The sequence below is a fragment of the Galleria mellonella genome, unplaced genomic scaffold (assembly GCF_026898425.1).
Source record: "Galleria mellonella isolate WM207_F2 unplaced genomic scaffold, CSIRO_AGI_GalMel_v1 utg57, whole genome shotgun sequence".
NCBI classification, from domain to species: Eukaryota; Metazoa; Arthropoda; class Insecta; order Lepidoptera; family Pyralidae; genus Galleria; species Galleria mellonella.
In genome coordinates, this window is record NW_026442119.1 from 1,138,546 (window position 1) to 1,160,708 (window position 22,163).

General features: G+C 33.8%; 1 protein-coding gene across 3 annotated transcripts in view; it reads right to left on the reverse strand.

The window, feature by feature from the left end:
* Nucleotides 1–22,163, reverse strand: part of LOC113509749 (uncharacterized) — a 159,077-nt gene that overhangs the window by 11,445 nt on the left and 125,469 nt on the right. The window lies entirely within an intron of this gene.

Genomic DNA, 22,163 nt, shown 5'->3' on the forward strand with positions numbered 1-22,163 from the left:
GTTAATTAATAGTACAATTCTAAAATACAAAAGGCGGTCTTATCGCTAAAGCAATCTCTTCCAGACAACCTTTAGGTAGGGGACAAAAAAGACGGTAGCTATTTAGCGCAAAAAGCGTATCTAATAAAACGTATAATTATCTTTATATTTCGGTTTATCCAAATGTGAACTGAAATATAATATTATACAGCATTACGTCCACTTTAAATGTCGTATATTTCTGTGAAATGTGGTCAATAAAAATAAAATAAATGCTGGTAGTGTTTTTAGTAGAAATATTTTCTGCTAGAAATTCACGACCGTTTATACTAAGCATCAGCATAACACCGCATGTTTTCTCTATACCTTAATAACACCAGCGTTTACCGCTCGCTTCACATAAAATGCATGAAGTGATAACATTTCTTCATTGACACTGACTGTTTTATGTCGGTGTTGATGAGTGTGGATAGTGCTTAAAACAATTGTCATGGAGACAAATACGAGATAGGGCAGCCATACGGGTGAGACTAAGCGGACGAGTTTTATCACAGTGTGGTGAAAATGCGGAATTAATTGTAATAAATGTTAATTATTTTTACTAGATTGTCAAATAAAGAAGGGTAATGTCGAATGTACGGTATATATACATATATGTATATATTCGGATCTTTGGTACAATTTAAATGGTTTGTTGGCTTTAAAAAATGAGGTGTCATTAAATTCATCTTAACTTTGAGAATTTTATAGGTCGACGAAGAAGCATGGTGTCCTTATCTGACTGACCTAATAGAATCTGTAATGGCTTGCTGGACACGGGCCCCCCCCCCCCCATAGTAGAAGGTTAAGACGTTAGTTCAATCATTATTTTTACCGGAGAGTGACTTAGTACAAAAGTTGATTGCTTGAAGTCGAGTCGATACCTCTGTCCCATTCGTGTTTCAACCGTAAAGCAGTTGTGTTTGCATGGCTGTGTTTCGGTTTGAAGGGTGGGATATGGCGTGAATTTACAAGTACAGACGAATAACATCTAAATCCTCAGGAATGGCAACGCATGGGAGGTATCATGGGCGAAACATTATACTCTGTTATGTCCATGGTCTATAGGCGACGGTTACCACTTTCTATCAGGTGAGTCGTCAGCTTGTTTGCCATTCTGAGTTGTATAAAAAAAAAGACTCAGGACCGTTCCTTATGGCAGTCTATGGAAAAGGCCTATGTTCAGCAGTGGATAGATAATGGCTGATATGACGCTGATGATGACTGTTTTATGGACCACAATAAAATAAATTATTATATTTTTGACTTAATACTATTAGAAATTTAGTTTATATTAGTTCTTAAAAATTTCACTGTGATATCAAAATGAAACTTTGATTTTAGGGGTAGGCGATTAGAGAATGGCCGTCTTAGAATCGACTCTATTGTCGAGTAAGCAAGGTAGATACTAAGATGCTTCGATAAGATACCATCAGATCATCCATTTGAGCTTATCTAACCTCGTCCACTGGGTACTAATGTCATTACGCATATTATCAGCGATGCACGCTTGACCATGGCTCGTTAGCGTACAATGCTAATGAGCTAAGCTCACGCCAATTCGTACAATCTATTCAAATAGTGTAATGACGTTTACGGTTCCGTAGTGAAATTGTGGAAAATTTCCAATAATCCTTTGTTATTTTATCGTATCTATAATTACACAAAGTTATAATTTATTTATATATTTTTTTAATGCAAACATAGTATGTATATGCTTTAAAAAATAACAAAACAAAACAAAAGACATAAATTATATATATATATATATATATATATATATATATATATATATATATATATATATATATATATATATATATATATATATATATATATATATATATATATATAATGCTCCTTGTAATTCATATAAAATTTTGAATTTACAATATTAAAAAATGAATCTCATTTATATGGGCTACAAATACTAGCTTTTACCCGCGACTTTGTCTGCGTGACCAGGATATGTTCACAGACCGGGATAAAAGTAGTCTTTATCGTACGAATATCAAGAATAGGCCACCCCTTTCTTTCCCGAGAATGTCGTAAGAGGCGGACTAAGCGAGGGCGAGGGATAGGCAGCAGCGTTCCTCTTAAAACAACTCCAAAATCTAACTGTTGTTGCCAAGCGTGGCAACTATTGTTAGAATCCCCCAAAAGGGAGACTTATCTTCTGCAGTGGACAGTTAAAGGCTAATTTAATGATCACTCACTGGCGTATACCGTTAGCACAGGCGTGGTTTTAGTCCTAGGCCTTTTCATTATCATCCATTAAAAAAAATATGGTTCCGTTTCGTTATGAACGGAACCCGAAAAATGATCCATTCATACGTTATCTAATCGAAGGGTAACATTAAGAGATTAATATTCAGCATTAAGTCATACTAAATCAGTGATTACTTAAGCTCGTTTCCCGAGCGAACATTTGTCGCTATGCCAACGGATTTGTATTAAATTCTATTTGCGTACGTACGTATTTATTTTTGTGTGACAGTGAAAGAGATTTGAAATTGGCGATGACATTGTTAATGTCAAGGGTGTTTCCAAGGAGAACATGGTATTTTTCAAGTTTCATTATTATTACTATTTATTACTGGTTGTAATTCGCTTTATTAACATTGTCTCTTTATTTAACTAGGCAATAATTAAAATTATTCTTATTTTTATTTCATTTTATTTCAAAAGGTAGACGATTTCAATTTTATTTTTTTGCGTATTGCATTATTTTTAATTTTAATTAGAAATTATTAAATTTAATCTTTACAATGCACAATTTTTACACTCAAAAATTCTATATTTGGCACAGCTTCTGGATGTTTTTATAGTTCTGTCTAGTCACTGTAAGAGATCCTTTCTATGGAATAAGTCCATCGTTGTATGTTAAATCTTTTTAAAGATAAAATAAAAAAAATTCTCGATAAATGTTTCTTTCGAAATAAAAAAATATTAATTTTAATTTTTTTTTAAATAATTTCAATTTCACCCTGTACAGAATGAGTAAATTTTCACATCTTATGTCTTTCTGGTGAGAGTTTGTGAGTATGAGAAATTATGCTCTGATATTTGGCACAACGTGTAGCCAAACGAAACGGCTTGAAGTAATTTAATAAATTGGGGTATCGTTTGATTCGTCTTAATTGTGAGAGTGTTTAATGCTACATGACGTCACTATAAAATATAAATGGCTAACATAAACTGTCTACATGTACTCGTATAATGCTGTTATTTTATACAAACGACGTATAAAAAACGGCGTGTACAGCATATTTGGACTTTCTCTCCGTGTGTCTATATGCGTGTACTTGTGTGTGTATGTGTGCGTTTGAGTGCAAGTGTGCGTGCGTATGTACGTTTGCATGTATTTGTGTGTATGCGCGCGTGTGTATGTGTGTGTCTATATTAAACATTTTGCCCGCGAAAAAAATGCGCTTTCAATTGTGACAAAATTAATTCCAAACTAATAGTAATTATAATAAGAATCAAATAATAATATAATAATAAAAGAATAAGAATCAAATGATAATAAGTATCAAAAATAATAAAATTCTCTTAATATGATTACAAAACAGATGAAAAAAAAACCTCCTTCTTTCTAAAGTAAAAGGCTTAAAAACTTGCAATTTTTGTGATCTTCTCATGTCAACTTGTTAATATAAAATGACGGGCAAATTGTTTGCAGCAAGGTAAACGTTATTTAATCTACTCGTATATTTTGAATATACTGTGTCTCCCATATTAACTATATTTGCTTAGCCGAGTAAATTAAGGCTTTGTTCCAAATGAGGGACCTTTGTTCAGAGATAGGCATCATTGAATGAGGGTTGCCACATAATGTTATACATTATATTAATTTATACTACATGGAACCCCCGGCTTTACTCGCGTAAATCTCATGTTAACCAGATTTGAACTGACGACCTTTGAAGATAAGGTAACCTAAGTATGAGGAAGTACACTATCAGGACACGACATTCTCAATTTAAACAAACAATAATACAAGTCGTCTATAATATTAGGATTTTTGGATATACCAAAGGTCCATTCAATCATTTAAGTCATTGGGTAACAAACATGAAATCCATCTTAAAGAATTGGCAACGCACACGTGACACCCCTAGTATTGCAGGCGTCCATAGACTACAGTGACCGTTTACCATCAATTAGTCAGTATGTTTGTTTGCCGTCTGGTATAAAGAAAAATCTTTATAAACTTTACTGTAGTACTAGGCACATACAGATAACTGCGCTCATCTTTGTCTGAGCGACTATTAAATTAGTGTAAAAAGCAACAACTGTGTTTCTTGCCCGTTCTTTTCAGATGAAATTGCTATCCGAACTTAGCGGTAGATTTATAAAAAAAAAAGTATAACTATTAAAAAATAACTATTCAAAAATGCTTATCATTAGGTTAACTTGAATAAAAAAAATATTATTATTAGTGTCTAACCGACCTCTGTTACTTGCCCCGTATCCATTTAACCATATATGTATAATAGAAGAAAGAAGGGGAAAAAAGGGAAGAAAGATCACAGGTATTCTAAGAAGTTCTTAAACGACTAAGGGATGGGACACATCTACAGTGGTGGCAGACAACAAGCAACTCATAATGGATGCCTTAACTAGACATATGCCAGTAAGGCATGCACTTTTCAAGATGAGTCTGTTCGGACACACTATACAAATTGTGTAGTGAGGAATCGCAATCCATGGAACACCTGATGTGCAACTGTGATTGGTTGGCAAGTATGCGTATGAGTCTACTGGGAACGGCTTATCCGGAGCCAGAGGACTATAGATATCTTAAATCGTGGGATATCGAAAGGTATAATATAGGATCTAGAAAATGATAGTATAAGGCAGGGAAAAGTACAAAAGATCCCTAAAGGTCGACGTGTAACAGCTTAGTTGACCCCATATACATAAAAAGATAAGATTTTTTATACAACTTAGAATGGGAAACAATCTGACGGCCCACCTGATGGATACTGGTAACTGTGGCCTAGACATGAGCAGTACCATGGACACAAAAGTGTACCATATACTGTTTCACCCATGATATCCCCCCATGCGTTGCCATTCGTCAGGAGTCAGGTGTTATTCCTCTGTACTCTGTAAATTTACTGCTACATCCCACCCTTCAAACCGAAACACAGTCATGCAAACACAACAGCTTCAAGGTAGAAACCCAAATGGGACAAAGGTGCTCAAACATACGACTTTTGTACAAAGTCTCCCTCTGGTAAACCGATACTGGGGAAGATTCAGTTTCACAAGCTGTCCTCGTTCCCAACTATTAACTTCTATTAGCATCACACATTATGAACGTCGTAAACATGGGATGCACAGCGGGTGTCGCACCTCTGGCCTCGTGCCACTGACTCCTGACGTATGATTCAGTCATATACAAGCTTCTAAATTATAGAAACAATAATACGAGAACGAACGAGGACATCTGTGAGGATTGTGCGTCATTATATGAACATCTGGTTTTAATACGATTTATTTGTATTGTATTTTGAAAGAATAAAACATCTCATATTTTTTTATAGGTGATGATGGAATGGTAACCCCGCCTGCGCTAACGGTATACATTGACGGGGCACCAGTGACGGATGATAGGTGAGGATGCAAAGGCAGGTCAGTTAGCTCACCGTGATGAACACACTTGGAATTCAGCACGATGATTTTCAGAGGGGGCCACGTAAAGGTCGACCTGGTTGGGTATATTGCTAGTAATGGGGCCCTTAGTCTCCGTTATTAACAATTCCTTCCCCCCAGAAAAACATCTCATTAGATATCTTTATCATTCCTCATATCAGCCATTAACTGCCCATTGCTGAATATGGTCTATATTCCTCTCCTCGGAGAATTTTGCACTGTAGAAGTGTCAAAAGAGGTGACTACGGGAACTTAATGATCGAGCATCAGCGTCCCTCTTATAATGTAACCTAAGCCTAAGTGTAGTTGTCAACCCGCTTGTCAGACGTAGCAATTATTAGCAAAACCTCCTTTATAGGTGAGGTCTATGTACTGGGTCAGCAGCGGGCAGTTAATAGGTGATACGATGATGACATACCTTTTACGACTAACCCTACATTATTAGAGGGAGACTACAAAAGTGTGCTTAAGTCTGTGTGTCTCACAGGAGTTTCTGATGACGAAATTCTTTATATCAGACGTTCCCAAACTTATTTTGTCTGCTGCCCACTTTGAGAATAAATTATTTTTAGCGCTCCTATTTTTTCACCTATTTAAAAACCACTATTACTTCAAGATCAACAAATCACCCCACAAGCTTTTACACAACGCCTAATTTTTTTTTCTGGGTCTCTTACCGCTGCCCTTTAGGCTTGCAGCGCCAACAAGGGGGCATTATCGCCCACTTTGGAAAAGGCTGCTTTATATGGATATGTTTGACGGGTGGGATACGGTAGTGGATACGGTTCAGAGGTACGGTACAGAGGTATAAGACCTTAGTGTAGCCACAAGACTGTGATACCAATGGTATTGTTCATTCTACAGGTAACGCTTATTATTTTCCATCAGGTGGACCGTCTAGCTTGTTTCTCTAAATGGCATAGAAAACACAGCATTATGTACTCCCAAACCATACAGAACTTATATTATTACTACCTTACTTACTGTCGTGTTTCTGCCATGAAGTAGTTGTGTTTGTATGGCTGTTTCAGTTTGATGGGAAGGAGTTCTTTAGTCTTCAGGAATGGCAACACATGAAGGATATCATAGTGGCACAGTATACTTTGTTATATCCATGGTACTGCTCATGTCTATAGGCGAAGGTTACCACTTTCCATCAGGGGGGTCAGTCAGCTTGTTTGCCATTCTAAGTTACATAAAAAGATACCTAATAGACAAATAAAAATACTTATTTTTTTATAAATATGTACATACATACTCTATATATATAATACAATAATTACTCACAATATATCTACAGATTTCGATTTCAACCTATAGTTAAATGTCAAAGTTAACAACCGTATAAAATACTATAGGTTTAAATAATTCGGGCGCGGTTATATTTGCCCGAGATATGTTAATACTCGCCTTGCATGTGCCGTGCCTATTAATTACCACCTAAAATTCACTAGGCAGTTAAAAATGAACGGCAAATTTAGGTAACTTCAGTGGCTGAAACTTTCATTTTTATTAAAATCCTTAGAGCTCTATAGAAAAGTGTAATTAGTAGAGGAATTTTTTAAAATTCTAACAATTTGTTAGGTAAATTAATATTATTTACTTTTGTATACATTTATCAATGTTTATGTAGATATTTATTTTATATATTTATATTTTTGCACATATTAAAATATATCTACAAGGCGACCTTAATGCCTGATGGCATTCTCTACGAATATAAAAACATGGAATTACAATTTCGAAGTCTTTGCTACCAATCAACCGTTACGCTCAACAGACATATGTTTGTATTGTTTGTTATGTTTATTATTTTACACAAAACTTTTAACCAGATATTTTGAATCAAATATCTTCTCCAATTCTACACCGATATTCATAATTATTTATATAATAAATTTTTACTCTTTTATTTTGGTACCATATTTATATCTTAATATGACACAACTGTATTAATTTATTACAAGATGTTATATATTACAATAAACTAACAAAATTAATTGAATTTTCATTGGTATTTGTAATTATAGAATCAATAAATCTTTCTTACCAAAGAACACTTAAGTATTAAAAAGTAAAGAGCACATATGATATGCACCGCCATTAACTCTGTTTATCGTAACGGTTGACTGGTAGAGAAAGCCATCAGGCATTAAGTCCGCCCTGTAGACATATTCTAATGTGTGCAAAAGTATAAATGGATAAATAAATAAATGATACCATAGACAATATAAATATTAGTAGTGGTATCTATTTCTACCACAGAAATAGATAATAAATACTCGTATATGTATAGTGGATCTACTAGGTGGACGGTGTAGAGCTACTACGCGATTTCCGGTTAGTTCGCACGGAGCGTTCTACTTGGTTACCTATTAACTTATTGAGCACGTACACGCTTCATTTGATTCGGACCGTCGAACTATTAGTATTGTTATTCCAAATATTAGTGGGTATAACAGTAATTATAATTATGTCAGTACGTATGTATATTTTATTATGTCTATGGTCTATTTATAAAAAAAATATGAATTATGACTATGGTCTCTAGTAGAGTAGTTAGAAGCATAATATATCTATTTATTAAAGTGTATTTTTTTTAATGGGTGATAATGGAATGGTAACCCCACCCGCGTTATTGGTATACACCGGCGGGTATAGTGAAGGATGATAGGTGAGGATGAAGCAGGCCAGTTAGCCCATCGTGACGAATTCAACAAGAATTGTTCACGATGCTTTCCAGAGGGAACCACGTGGAGGTCGACCTGATAGGGCATATTGCTAGCAATGGGGCTGTCAAACTCCATTACTAACAATACCTTTCCCCCATAAAGTATGGTTTAAGTACTCAAGAGACTAGTTAATATGGTCTTACAATTTTGCTACATCTATACACTATTTCATAATACTCATAAATCGGGGGGAAAGCGATTGTTAGTAATGAAGACTAAAAATCCCATTGCTAGCAATATACCTAATCGACCTCCACGCGGTTCCCTCTGAAAACTGTCATGATTAATTCTTCATGATGAATTCATCATGATAGGCTAACTGGCCTGTTTTCATTCTCATCGATCACCCTTCACTGGTGCTCCGCCAGCGTATCCCGTTAGCGCAGGCAGGGTTATCAATCCATTTTCATCCAACAAAAAATAAATATTTATAAATCCCCGATATTTTATAAATACAGTGAACAAAGTTGAATAAAGAGCAATCATCGTAATGGTTAATAAAATTGACATATAAACATCGCGGAACAGCTGTGTGCATCCGACATAGGAATCACACAGTGCAGTTGGACCCGTTATAAACTCGTCACCGACATTGTTACTGCCATAAACCACGACTTGTAACAACTTTTCCTAGTTTCCAATCTTATTCACTACATTGTTTGCTTTTGAAGATGTTTTAAAAAGTTATAGTGTCCTAGTCTGTAATGTTATTTTGCAGCCGACAATATTGTTCGTTATATTGACTGTTTTTTTTATACAACTTAGAATGGCAAACAAGCTGGCGGTCCATCTAATAGAAAGTGGTAACCGTCGCCTATAGACATAAGCAGTACCATGGACATAACATAGTGTACTGTTTCGCCCATGATACCCCCCATGCGTTGCCATTCCTGAGGACTCAGGTGTTATTCCTCTGTACCCTGTAAATTCACGCCACATCCCACCCTTCAAACCGAAATACAGCCATGCAAACACAACTGCTTCACGGTTGAAACACGAATGGGACAGAGGTACCCAAGCAATCAACTTTTGTACAAAGTCTCCCTCTGGTAATTGACTGTATGACATAATTTTTGATAATGTAAAGAAAAGAAGATTGTGTTTGTATGAAATAATTTAAAGGAGGTGAATAAAAATAATTCTCTATTGTATTTATAAATAAAGAATTTTACGTGTCAAACATGTTTAAATAGTTACTATCTATCCTATTTAAGAGCTGCGCTCTTGTTGGTAGAGATCTTGCCACTCTCTACGATTTTCAGCGAGTCTCCTCATCTCTTGATACGATACGATACCAACTCCTTCCTTGATCTGTCTGATGTAACTATGCCGTGGTCTCCCTCTTCCCCTCATTCATTCTATCTTATCTTCTATTATAATGTTCATAAGTTGTCGTGTCAAGTGTCCCAATATTTTTTCCCTTCTGTCCTCAATAGTTCTTATAATTTGTCTCTTTTCCTTAACCCTAAGCAGGACCTCCTCATTACTAATTCGATCTCTCCAGGTTATTTTTTCCATCCTTCTTCAGCACCACATTTCAAAAGCTCTAAGTTTATAGTTATAAATAGTTACTAATCTGAGGTATTTATTTATTTAAACTTCATTGACCAATAAAATGTGATACAAAAGTTAGATGCTATCGGTATTCTGTACCAGTTAACCTTTAGGATGTGCAGAGATATTAATTGGCCGTTTAAAAAAAAGATAAGGTTTCACAACTGTTTGTCTCTGTCTACATTTCTGTTGGAAAATTATTGATTGTTATGAATAAAAAATCCATAAAACTTATAACCTTTCTTCTAACAAATTAATTTTTTTTTTTTTTACAACACAGGGGGCAAACGAGCATGCGGCTCACCTGATGGTAAGTGATTACCGCCGGCCATGATCACCCACAACACCAACGGCATTGCAGGTGTGCTGCCGGCCTTTTAAAAAGGAATATACTCTTTTCTTGATGATGTACTCTATAATACATACAATATCTACGGATAATATACTCTTTTAATGATAGTTGTCAAGGGAGCAGATGGAATATCGATTAAAATTAAGGCCTTAATTCCGATAAAAAATAAACAAGTAGTTAGCAGCGCCTATTCATATCAAATTCTATGTAAATAAAATAACAAACACCCCGATTATGTGTTAAATAGTTGTTCTTCATCTTAGAGTTTTTATAGCAAAAACTTTTTAAGTCGGTATTTATTCTTTCTAAGGTTTTAATAATAGGAATAAGGGAAAGACCTAGTCTAACCTATTTCAGTCAAATAGGGGGAGAGGGGACTGTTAGTAATGCGGACTACCAGTCCCGCTGCTAGCAATATATCTGAACAGGTCGACGTCTACGTGGTTCCCCCTGGAAACCATTGTGGTTAATTTTTGATGAATGGCCAACTGACCTGCTTCATCTTCACCTGTCATCTCTCACTGGTACTCTGCCAGCGTATACCGATAGCACAGGCAGGGTTACCATTCCATATTCATCCGCGTGCTCATTTGCCGCCTGTGTTGTAAAAAAAATTTCATCCATTAAAAAAGTCGAATAGACCATATCCTATCCTAGGGTAGAATCATCAATCTCCGAAACCATCGTCCATGCGTGATACGAGATATAAATTTCCTCTAGATTCTCTCTGCCTACTCCACAAGAGACTTTGCGTGAAAACATAAGTTACCGCCAAAAAACAGATGGCTCCCGGAAATCTGACGTAGAATTTCAGATTGGGTATCGGCACTCAAGCGATTACAGCAGAGGCCGTTAATATATTTTAGGCTCGATTTATATTTGGACGATAAGCAAACGCACGAAGTACTAAAGTACTGAATTATACAGGCGCAGTAAATATCGTAAGTGGGCCGCCATACTTGCGTGGTCATGTCTCGAATAAGACGGATCAGTTGCTATGGAATAGTATTGCTTATAAATGTTGAGTATTGATTACTAATTAGTAGATCTATTGAGATCACACAATAATAAAAATCGATTATAATTATAAGACACAATTGATTGATCAATATAATAGGTAGTATCAATTGCAAGTACCGTGGACATAACAGAATATTACTGTGATACCTATTTATGGAATGAATGAATGAGTATACTTTGTTTGCATTATAGGAAATAAGCAAGACGATTTACAAACACAACGATACAATTGTATAAGTACAGTAAGGCGATCTTATTGCTGAAAGCAATTTTTCAAGACAACCTTAAGGTTATGTTACCACTTATGCGTTGCCATTCCTAAGGACTATGGTGTAATCCCTTAATACCCTGTAATTTCACTGCCAGTGAAATTATAATGAAATTGAGGGTGACCTGGTAAATGGTCGAGGAACAGACAGCAGCGTCCCTGTTAAAACATCACCAAAGCCCAGAGTACAGTGTGCAAGTATTGGAACAATACTCATTATAATAATTTAATTGATAATATTATTTTAAACTCGCTATTCATATGATCAGCCATGTGCTCCTGGCGTAGAATGGACCTTCCCTTTTTTTCCTGTGAGTGTCGTAAGAGACGACTAAGGGAGCTTAATGTCGCGGGACGAGCAGCATTGTTCCTCTTAAAACATCTGTAAAATCCTAACTGCGGTTGCCAACGCGCCTGCCAAGCGTTGCAACTACTGGCAAAACTCCCCTTATGGGGAAGGCTTATGTTCAATAGTGGACAGTTAACGGCTGAAATAACATAGAAGGTCGTGATGTAACATTGAATTATTTCCAACCAGTGTCTCAGTAGTTAACCACGTTAATCCATTTAAGAGAAGCCCCAATTTCATGTATACGAAATTGCCTAATTAATTTTTTTTGGACAAAATTTTTTTTTTTTGGACATAAAGAAAGAAAACAGAACCAAGAACTTTTTTTATACTTATATTCTGGTACCACGTATAGAAATGTCATCTCGAAGTCTAAACATTAGCAGTATTTGATGGATCTATGCACCATAAAAATGCAAAACTACTCGGAAATGAAGTGAACACTGAACTTTTATCGCGTCAAACATTGATTGATAGTAAAACGATCAGGACCAGGAAGCGATCGGAGTGCAGCCTTGTATAGCCCTCAGCGCAAAGGGCGCGGCTGACCTCCACAAATAGGGTTGCCAACAGTGTTATACAGGTCTTAATCGAAACTGTTAGCAACCTTAGAAGAAAGTGTTTTACATGCACATGTTCAACTGGTAAGTTAGCATGGAAGACTTTACGAATACAAAATAAAATTTCCAAGTAAAAAAAAATATATATATATATCAGCATGTTTCTTTGGGACAAAAAAAATAATAAAGAGTTAATGATTTATCTATTTTATTAACTCTTTATTGTATCTAAGACATAAATATATATAATAACAATTGGAAAATTCAATTAAAATACAGTGGGATAAAATACAGATCGGATCATAGATAAAAAATGTACAAAAGGCGGTCTTATCGCTAGAGCAATTTTTTACAGACAAACTCTAGTCAACGGGGAGAAAATAGAAGTGGATCAATCATCATTAAATTTGGCATAGAGAGGCTACTTTTTATATCGGCCACGCAGATGAAGTCGCGGGCATAGCTGATTCATAATGCTGATGAGAATTTAGTATGTCATATAGTTAAAGAAAAATTTATTTAGCGAAATTATATATATTTTTGTAGTCTAAATATTTTATTGGTCCGTAAAATACTAAGTAATTATTTATTGATTTAAACTTTCATAAATAAATTGGTATTTCCTTTATGTAAATGTACTTTTGTACTGAACAAAATTTTATATTTTGCCTATAATGCATTATATTTATACAAATATATCGTATACATTGTAAATATTGGTGCTCTAACCTAAAACAAACTAAAACAAAAAAGAAATTTCAATAAAAATCACACATACATACGTAATATTATATAAAAGAAGCTACAGGATATAAATGCAATTTTATTATATTGAGCAACGTATACATATTTCTGTAGCGAAATAATTTCTTTGTAATATAGTAATATTTGTATATTCTTAGCGAGAATAAACGTTGGCAACCCTATTGAGAAGCCCTACATTTGTGTTCAACTAATCGTTCGTTAAATATCACGAATTTGGGACAAATTGAAGAAAGAACCGTTAATTCGTGTTCGCCAAAAGTTACTGCTTAATTACGACGTTTTATAATTACAAATTTGTTTCACTAGATATATATATATATATAGTACGTATTCTTGAACGTGAAGAAGGAACAATTATAATTACTGAGGTATTGTGTGTTTTAAGAAATTGTATAATTTAAATGACTGTAATATGAACATGAATACCAGAGGGAGACTTTGTACAAAAGTCGTTTGCTTGGGCACCTCTGTTCCATTCGTGTTTCAAATAATAATAACCGGTAAATATAACATTAAAATATATTTCGTCTTGTTATGCTATTTAGAGAGTGTCTATTTTATTGATTATACTATTTCTATAATTTACGCATATCAAGTAGAAGGCAAAGATATGGTTTTATTATACAATATAGTAGATATACATACGTCTGTGTTTGAAATTTGAATTAAATGGACAAACATTACCAGTGTAAGGAGGCTGACACGTGTTTTTATGACATGGGTCATCTTTGTAACGTGACCCCGGTACGTGACTGTCACACGTGTCACTACATGAGGGTCCATCTTTCCAGAGATTGAATAATCAGGTGCCCCCGCATATACCTAAGGTTGAATAAAAGATAATGCTTATATAATTAAAAACGACTTATGTAACAAATTTTATATGTCAATTAACTTTAATATACTTACTAATATTAGAAATTAGGAGGGAGAAGGACAGAAGGCTACATTTAATTCCGGTCAATCAACTTAACCTGGTTACGTGGACGAAATCGCAGCTACAAATTAAGTAGCAAATAAATAAAAGGAAATGATCATCTGGCTTAGTGAAGTTTGAAGACGGTTATCGTCATCATCAACATCATCATCATATCAGCCATTAACTGTGTATTACTGAACATATGCCTTCCCCAATAGTTACCACGTTTGGCAGGTGGATTAGCAACCGCAGTCAGGTTTTAGAGATGTTTTATGAGGGACGCTGCTGCTCATCCCTGATCTTCGAAGAAGGTTAAATTTGCTACAAAATAATATTCCATCCGCAACTGTGACCAGAATGCTTGTGATGAAAGTCATATCAGATTGCTTTTTTATTAGAACGGATTTACCAGAGGTAGACATTGTACAAAAGTTGATTGCTTGGGTACCTCTGTCGCATTCGTGTTTTAACCGTGAAGCAGCTGTGTTTGCATGGCTGTGTTTCGGTTTGAAGGGTGGGATATGGCGTGAATTTACTGGGTACAGAGGAACAACACCTGAGTCCTCAGGAATGGCAACGCATGGGGGGTATCATGGGCGAAACAGTATACTCTGTTATGTCCACGGTACTGCTCATGTCTATAGGCGACTGTTACCACTTTCCATCAGGTGGACCGTCAGCTTGTTTGCCATTCTAAGTTGTATAAAAAAAAAAACGGTAATGGCGACAAGCTGACAATACTTATTAATAAAAAAAAACTTAATTTTTCAGTATAATTTCAAGACTTTTGAACAAGGATAATGTGATATATTCATAATTACTTTATAGTAAGTCTTATCTATGGTGCGAAATAAAGTAAAAAAAAAGATTTTTTTCTTTTATTTGACTATGGTTCCGTTGTATGAATACTGTCTATGTCTGAAATTATTAAAAAGTTAATATTGATTTTGAATGTCCTCTTTTATTAATTACTAAATTTACAAATACCGTATCTAATTATCTAAGTAGACTTATTTATGTATATTTCAAAATTTAACACATTAAGGAACGTATTGTAGAGACATAGAATGTAAAATTGAATAAAGAGACCTAGATAGCTAAGTAGGTACTTATAGGTAAATTATACTGGCAACACTTGTAATTACTTACTTGAAACAATTACAAACTCGGTGGAATTTACATATTGTTGTCAAGGTGTATTTGGGGAATTTACGAAATGTATACAACACGCATATCAATAGAACAAATGTATGTATAATGCATATACATAAGTATATGTAAATAAGCGTGACGAACCCCGCCACGCTGTAAGCTACATTTGAATATGTTTAGTGAAATCAATATGAATTTATACTACGTAAATTACGTTGTGAAATTTCTATCATTATTTTATAATCCGTCCACTGCTGGGCATAAGCCTGCCCCCCGTAGACTGCCATAAAGAACGGTCCTGAGCCACCAGCATCCACTGACTTCCTGCAATGCATTTCAGGTCGTCACTCCACCTAGTGAGGAGGGGGTCGTCCCACACTGCGCTTGCTCTTACGGGGTCGCCACTCGAGAACCTTTCTTCCCCGTCGGTTGTCGGTTCTTTGAGCTATGTGACCAGCCCATTGTTACTACAGCTTGCTTTTATGTGACATTTCTATGGTGTGTATTAATTGTGTAATGATAAAATCTTACTTATAAATGTTAAGTTTTATATACACGTACTATACTATACATGGATATAGATGGGGACGGACATAGTCTACTTTTTATTCTGGTCACTGAACATATTCCGGTCACGGAGACGAAGTCTCGGTTTCAATATATATATATATATATATATATATATATATATATATATATATATATATATATATATATATATATATATATATATATATATATATATATATATATATATATATATATATATATATATATATATATAATTTGCAAGAGGACAGACAAACAAAACTCAAAAAAATCTTTCATCCTATCTCGAAAACCTTTCCAAGTTGTCTGGAAAAGTTTAAAATTCTATACATATAGAAATATATAAAAAAATCTATTGCGTATATGATATCGTCGAAAATTTTAAAACGATTTTAATAATATGCTTTTTAATAGTAAATCATAATCTCTTCTTATTTACATACTTATTTTATGAAAATTTAAACATTTAATGTAGGAATTTTCTCCTGCAAATGCTCAGGCTGTGGAATGAGCTCCCTGTCAAGGTTTTTCCTAGAGACTACTATATTGGGTATTTCAAAGTGACGCTCCTAATGTTGCAGGCATTAATAGGTTACAGTGACCGTTTACCATCAGACAGGCTATAACCTTGTTTGCCACCTTCGTGAATTAAAAAAAAGTGTTTTTGTGCAACATAATCTTAAGTTTAGGTTCAATATAAGTAACATATATCTATATATAAAAGTGTAATATTTGATCGCTTGTTTGTAATGAATAAAATTAAAAACTAATTAACTGCTTTTAAAAATACTTTCATCTATAGAATTCTACATTATCAGCAAGTAACATATCATTGAGTGACGACCGCGTACGGGCAAACATAGTATAGGATGACCCCCTTCACTAGATGGAGTGACAACTTCAAATGCATTGCAAGAAGTCAGTGGATGCAGGTGGCTCAGGACCGTTCTTTATGACAGTCTATGGAGGAGGCCTATGTACTGCAGTGGACAGATAACGACTTAATCCATGAAGATGACTAAAGGTTAAATAGTATTTACGAAAAGTCTATCTATCCGTGTAAAGCCGGGCCGTATCGCTAGTCACATACGAGTATAAAGCGCCTATTATATGACCATCATCAAGTTAGTCCACAGCCTGTGTTCATACTCATAAACGACGTAAAATGTAAGCGAGTTTATTGAATTTTCAACTCCAGTTCAATTTATCGTAAAAGTGTATATTAACATATCTATCTATTGTACATATCTATAGGTACATAGTTATGGAATAGCTACGTCAAGATTTTTGCTCATAGCTAATCATGTATGGAAATATGCTGAGTCATAGTTAATGGAATAGATACGAATGAAAATAGATATTTATGATGATTTGCGTTAATTTTAAGAAAAAGTTTGCTATTTGTATTTATGTGTACGTGTGTAAAGGGATTTAAAGTGAGCTCAATCAGTTCAGCGCAAAATTATGCAAAAAACAATTGACATTTTGACAGTTTACTGTCAAGGTTTTCGTAATATGCTTGAGTATTGTTTCAAATTTTTAGATCCAAAAACAAAGTAATAGTCACAACTAAAACTTTTTCACGATCAAAAATTTGATAAAGTTATTGCATCTTCTTAAATTACGTTTTAATGTTTAATGATCATCATTCATTATAGTTTAATGATTTCATTTTCATTAGCGTCATGCTCAAATGTCTAAGATATATTTACAAATAGCATTGTAATAAAAAAAAATCTCTTAATTTATCTTAACTCAAAACAAGTAATAATGCTCATTACAGATGGAAATCTGAATCTTAGATAAAAAAAAACTACATAAATTAATATTAAATTACCTTAATAATTTTTCTATAAGCCTACATTTCGATTATATCTTATTTATTTCTACATTTACAGCTTATTTATTAAATTATAGCCGAACATGCAAGTGGTATGATATCATAAAGATGTAAGTGGATAAAAAAGTTATAAAACTCGCATAGCTAGAAATATTACTAATACTGTTCAAACTGAACCTAAAGTTAACCAGCGATAAAAACTTGATATACCAAATGTACTTTATATAGCTACGAGTATATATAGCCCACGGCATTGCCCACGTGAATATAAAGTTCTCCTGTTTTAATCCATTTAACATATATGATATACTTGTATACGGGGAATGGGTTTGACAGTAATGAGGATTTGATAACCCCATAACTAGGGAGGGAAAGAGATTATTAGTAATGGGATGTAATAACCTCATTGCTAACAATTTACCCTCTCGAGTCGACCTACACACGGTTCCCCCTAGAAACCATGATGTTTAATTTTTTTCGAATTCATCATGGTGGGCAAACTCACCTGCATTCATTTTCACCTATCATCTTCCACTGGTGCCTCGTCGGTGTATACCGATAGCGCAGGCGGGGTTACCATTCTATCTTTACCCATTAAGAAACCCATTAAAAACCATTACTAGCAATATATTCTATCAGGTTGACCGTGTGGAAATTCTCTTAGTTAATCTTTTTAAATTCGTTACAAAGGGACAACTAACCTGTTTCATCCTCACCTTATCCCTCTTAAAACATCTCTAAAGTCTAACTGTGGGTGCCAATCTGCATGCTAAGCGTGAAAACTATTAGCAAAACCCCTCAAGGGGTAGGCTTATGTTCAGCAATAGAAAGTTAAAGGCTGATATCATGAAGTGGGATGTGTATTTCGTCATCATTGGTTTGTTTTTAATCGCTTCTTACACTTGGAAGGTGGCCAGTTACAGACTGACGCCGCGTCGTTACGACTCGGTGACATGGCAGTGCGCTCTTGTCATATCTATCACCTTTTTATTAACCGTGCCTATGCCAAATTGCACTTTTATACTTCCTGTATACTGCTTTTGGCTATCAAACTCGAAGATTATTACATATTACGAAGTGTTTCCATTAATAGTACATTTTTATAGTTGACGCCACATGGAGTTTAGTTTTAGACATTCATTTTTGTCTGTTTGTAGTTCGTTAACTCGGATGGAAAAGGTCAGTTATAAGTAAATAACTTAAGAAAACAATAAATATCTTTATTTATTTAGAGGTACTCATGCAAGCAGTTGTATGAGGGTAAGCTACTACAAATCCTATTAATATGGTAAATATGAAAATTTGTAAGAATAGATGGGTGGATATTTGTTTCTTACATGCAAAAACTACTCAACGGAATTGAATAAAATTTGATACATGGGTAGGTTATATCCTAATTTAGCTTGAAGACTACTTATATAGGTAATATTGATTTACATGAAAAAAAAACTGAGAGAAACAACTAATATAAAGTAAAATATACGTTAGTATATTTAGTTAGTACACACATATACTTACAGTTATGTAAGTATATGTGTGTACGTGTGTATGTATGTATGTATATATATTATATATATATATATATATATATATATATATATATATATATATATATATATATATATATAGCTTGCTATATATGTATGTATGTATATGTGTGTAGGTGTATGTACATAAATATAATAATGAGTAGGGATAATATTTATATTATTATATGTCCCATCTCCCATATTTAGAACTAACAAAATTTTTCATCGTGCCTCCCACCAAATTGTTTATAATTACTCCTCTCCATCCAAAGGTTTCCTGGAAGAGATCGCTCTTAGCGATAAGGTCGCCCATTGTTTTCACATTGTGATTATTTCTTGTAATTATTTATATTTATAATAAGTTTACTGTTGTAATCTTTTGAAGAAAACAATAAAGAGTATCTATCTATCTATCTAACATCGTTTAATATGTTTTAGATTAAAGAGTACAGTGGGTTAAATCTTTTGATTTAATATTTGAATCGTCTAATATAATCACTCATATACACATGAGAAAATATCCAACACATTTTCATCTGTTCAGTTTAATAATTCTTTTAGTCAATTCGTGTCCAAATCACATTATAATTTACATATATAATCTTCACATATTATAATGTCATTTGTACAATAACCTTCAATATTTACAAAAACAACTTTCAACAATGGAATCGTATTGTATTGAAATGTAAAATGTCTAATATTTGACAAGTTTTTAAATCACAAACCAAAATTTTGGTATGTACAATGTATCAATTAAAATATTTTATTATACTAACTCGTTATCTCTCCTGTGATAGAAAACACCAATAATAAACGATAAATGACAGTAGGCTTGCGTCGTACTAAGTTGAATTTTGTTATAGTAATTGTTTGTAAGTCTCTCTCTCTTTCTCTCTCTTTGCGGTGATGGAAAACATCAATAATAAACAAGAGACAACAGTTGGCTTGTGTCATATTAAATTGAATTTTGTTATTGTTTGTAATGTATCAAAATAATGCCTCAGTTATTAGGAAATTATAGTTATAAACATATATATTTTATATTTTTAAAATAATAGCTCACATACGAGTATAATAATATGCAATTAATGTAAACTACGATACTTGACAAACGTTCGCGACATTTCTTTTTAGATCTTTGCATTGGTAAGCCCACGTTGGGCGCCAATAGCCTTTTAAAGCCAGTACTTAAAGGTCACGCTGGGTGCCACTCAATGAATTGTTATCTGCATGACATGCGATATCACTATCGTCACTACGATATCATTCTTCTTTCTTTATTTAATGCACAGACAGTCCAAGAAATACATTTATTATGCTTTATGCATTGCATGAGGAAAAATGTACCTTAAACCATCATACAATTTTCCGTGCCATATAACATTATTAATGATAGGATTTAGTTAAATTCGGGTTAATTGTTTCAGTATTCTTTGATATATCTCTTATATCTGACTACGGTTATCCCTTTTCATCAAAAACAGACTCAATCATGACTAGAATGTAAAGCAAGTGCTGCTTTTCATTCTAGTCATGATGCTCTGCCACACTCAAATAATAGGGGAAGGGTCAAAGGATGAGATTATATGGTATAGTGAAAGGAATGATCTCTACAACTATTGAATTAATAAAATTTCTGTAATTAAATATTTAATTGTTACCATCGTTAGTCCTACTCTTTTTTAATTATTTTTATCGGCTTTACTCATATTTACACTATTCATACTATAAAAAAGAACATTCAAAACAAAATAATGTTTATATTTAACTATTTTTTGGAATATTTATTTTCAAATGTCTATTCCAATTTTCTATTTCGAAGCGTGTTCGTTTCTACCTAGGATAATAATAATGCATTGAAAATTACATTAGTCATGCCATCTATATTATTCTGAAAACAATTTGTTACGAGTCTAATATAAGTGCAGGTGCAGCAGTCAATTAAGGAGGCTTGTCGTCACATGTGCAATTAGTGAGCTCGTATCATTCTGTTTTCTCTTTTACTCATATCTAAGAAAAGGGAGATATACAGCTATCGGTGACAAAGAGCTCGTGTGAGTCTCATTGGACGAATGCCAAAGCCAGATTGGGAGAGTACTGAAAAAACATAAGTGCTTAAAACGTGGGTGGATAACCGGACAACTTGCGGACAACTAGATATCCTACTCTTGTTATAAATTTCAGAGATTGTAAATATGTTTGGACATAGAACGTCAAATTATATTACACAGTTTCAAGATTTGCATACATATTTATTGTTCACACGCTGAGAACACATGGACCCCATTCTGGATTATTAAATGGGATACTTTTTATCATACCTCACGCGAGCAAAGCCACGTATTAAAGCTAGCGCTAGATATATTCAAAATGTATAAAAATTTGCTTATTTTTCATTCGTTTTATTGACAACTACATTTGGCAGGGATCTACTGTTTACTTAGATACTAGTCATTATTTTGCAAAACTTTGGCGCCGTGTCTGAAAATGGTGTTTTATGGCTTTCTTTTAACATTTTGATTTTCTAAGTGATTATTTGCTAAGTGCTGAATATCAAAATTAAGAGGCGTAAAAAGAAATAAATCAAGACAGAAAATTTATTTTATCTTTTGTTAGGTAGATACTTTAATAGAATGATAAAAATATATGAGACGTAACGTAGAATTTATTCTAACCACTATCATCACTATTTAATAGTTAAATAAAGTAAATTAGATTGAGAATGAAATCTAAAAATATCTAACTGCTTATAAAAATTTCAAGTATATAATTATTGTGATACAAATAAATAAATCAGTAAAATAAATAACTGAGTATTTACTTTTACCAATATTGTCAGATATCTGAGCATAGTTAGTAATAAATTTAACTTATTCAATAACAAAAGTTATC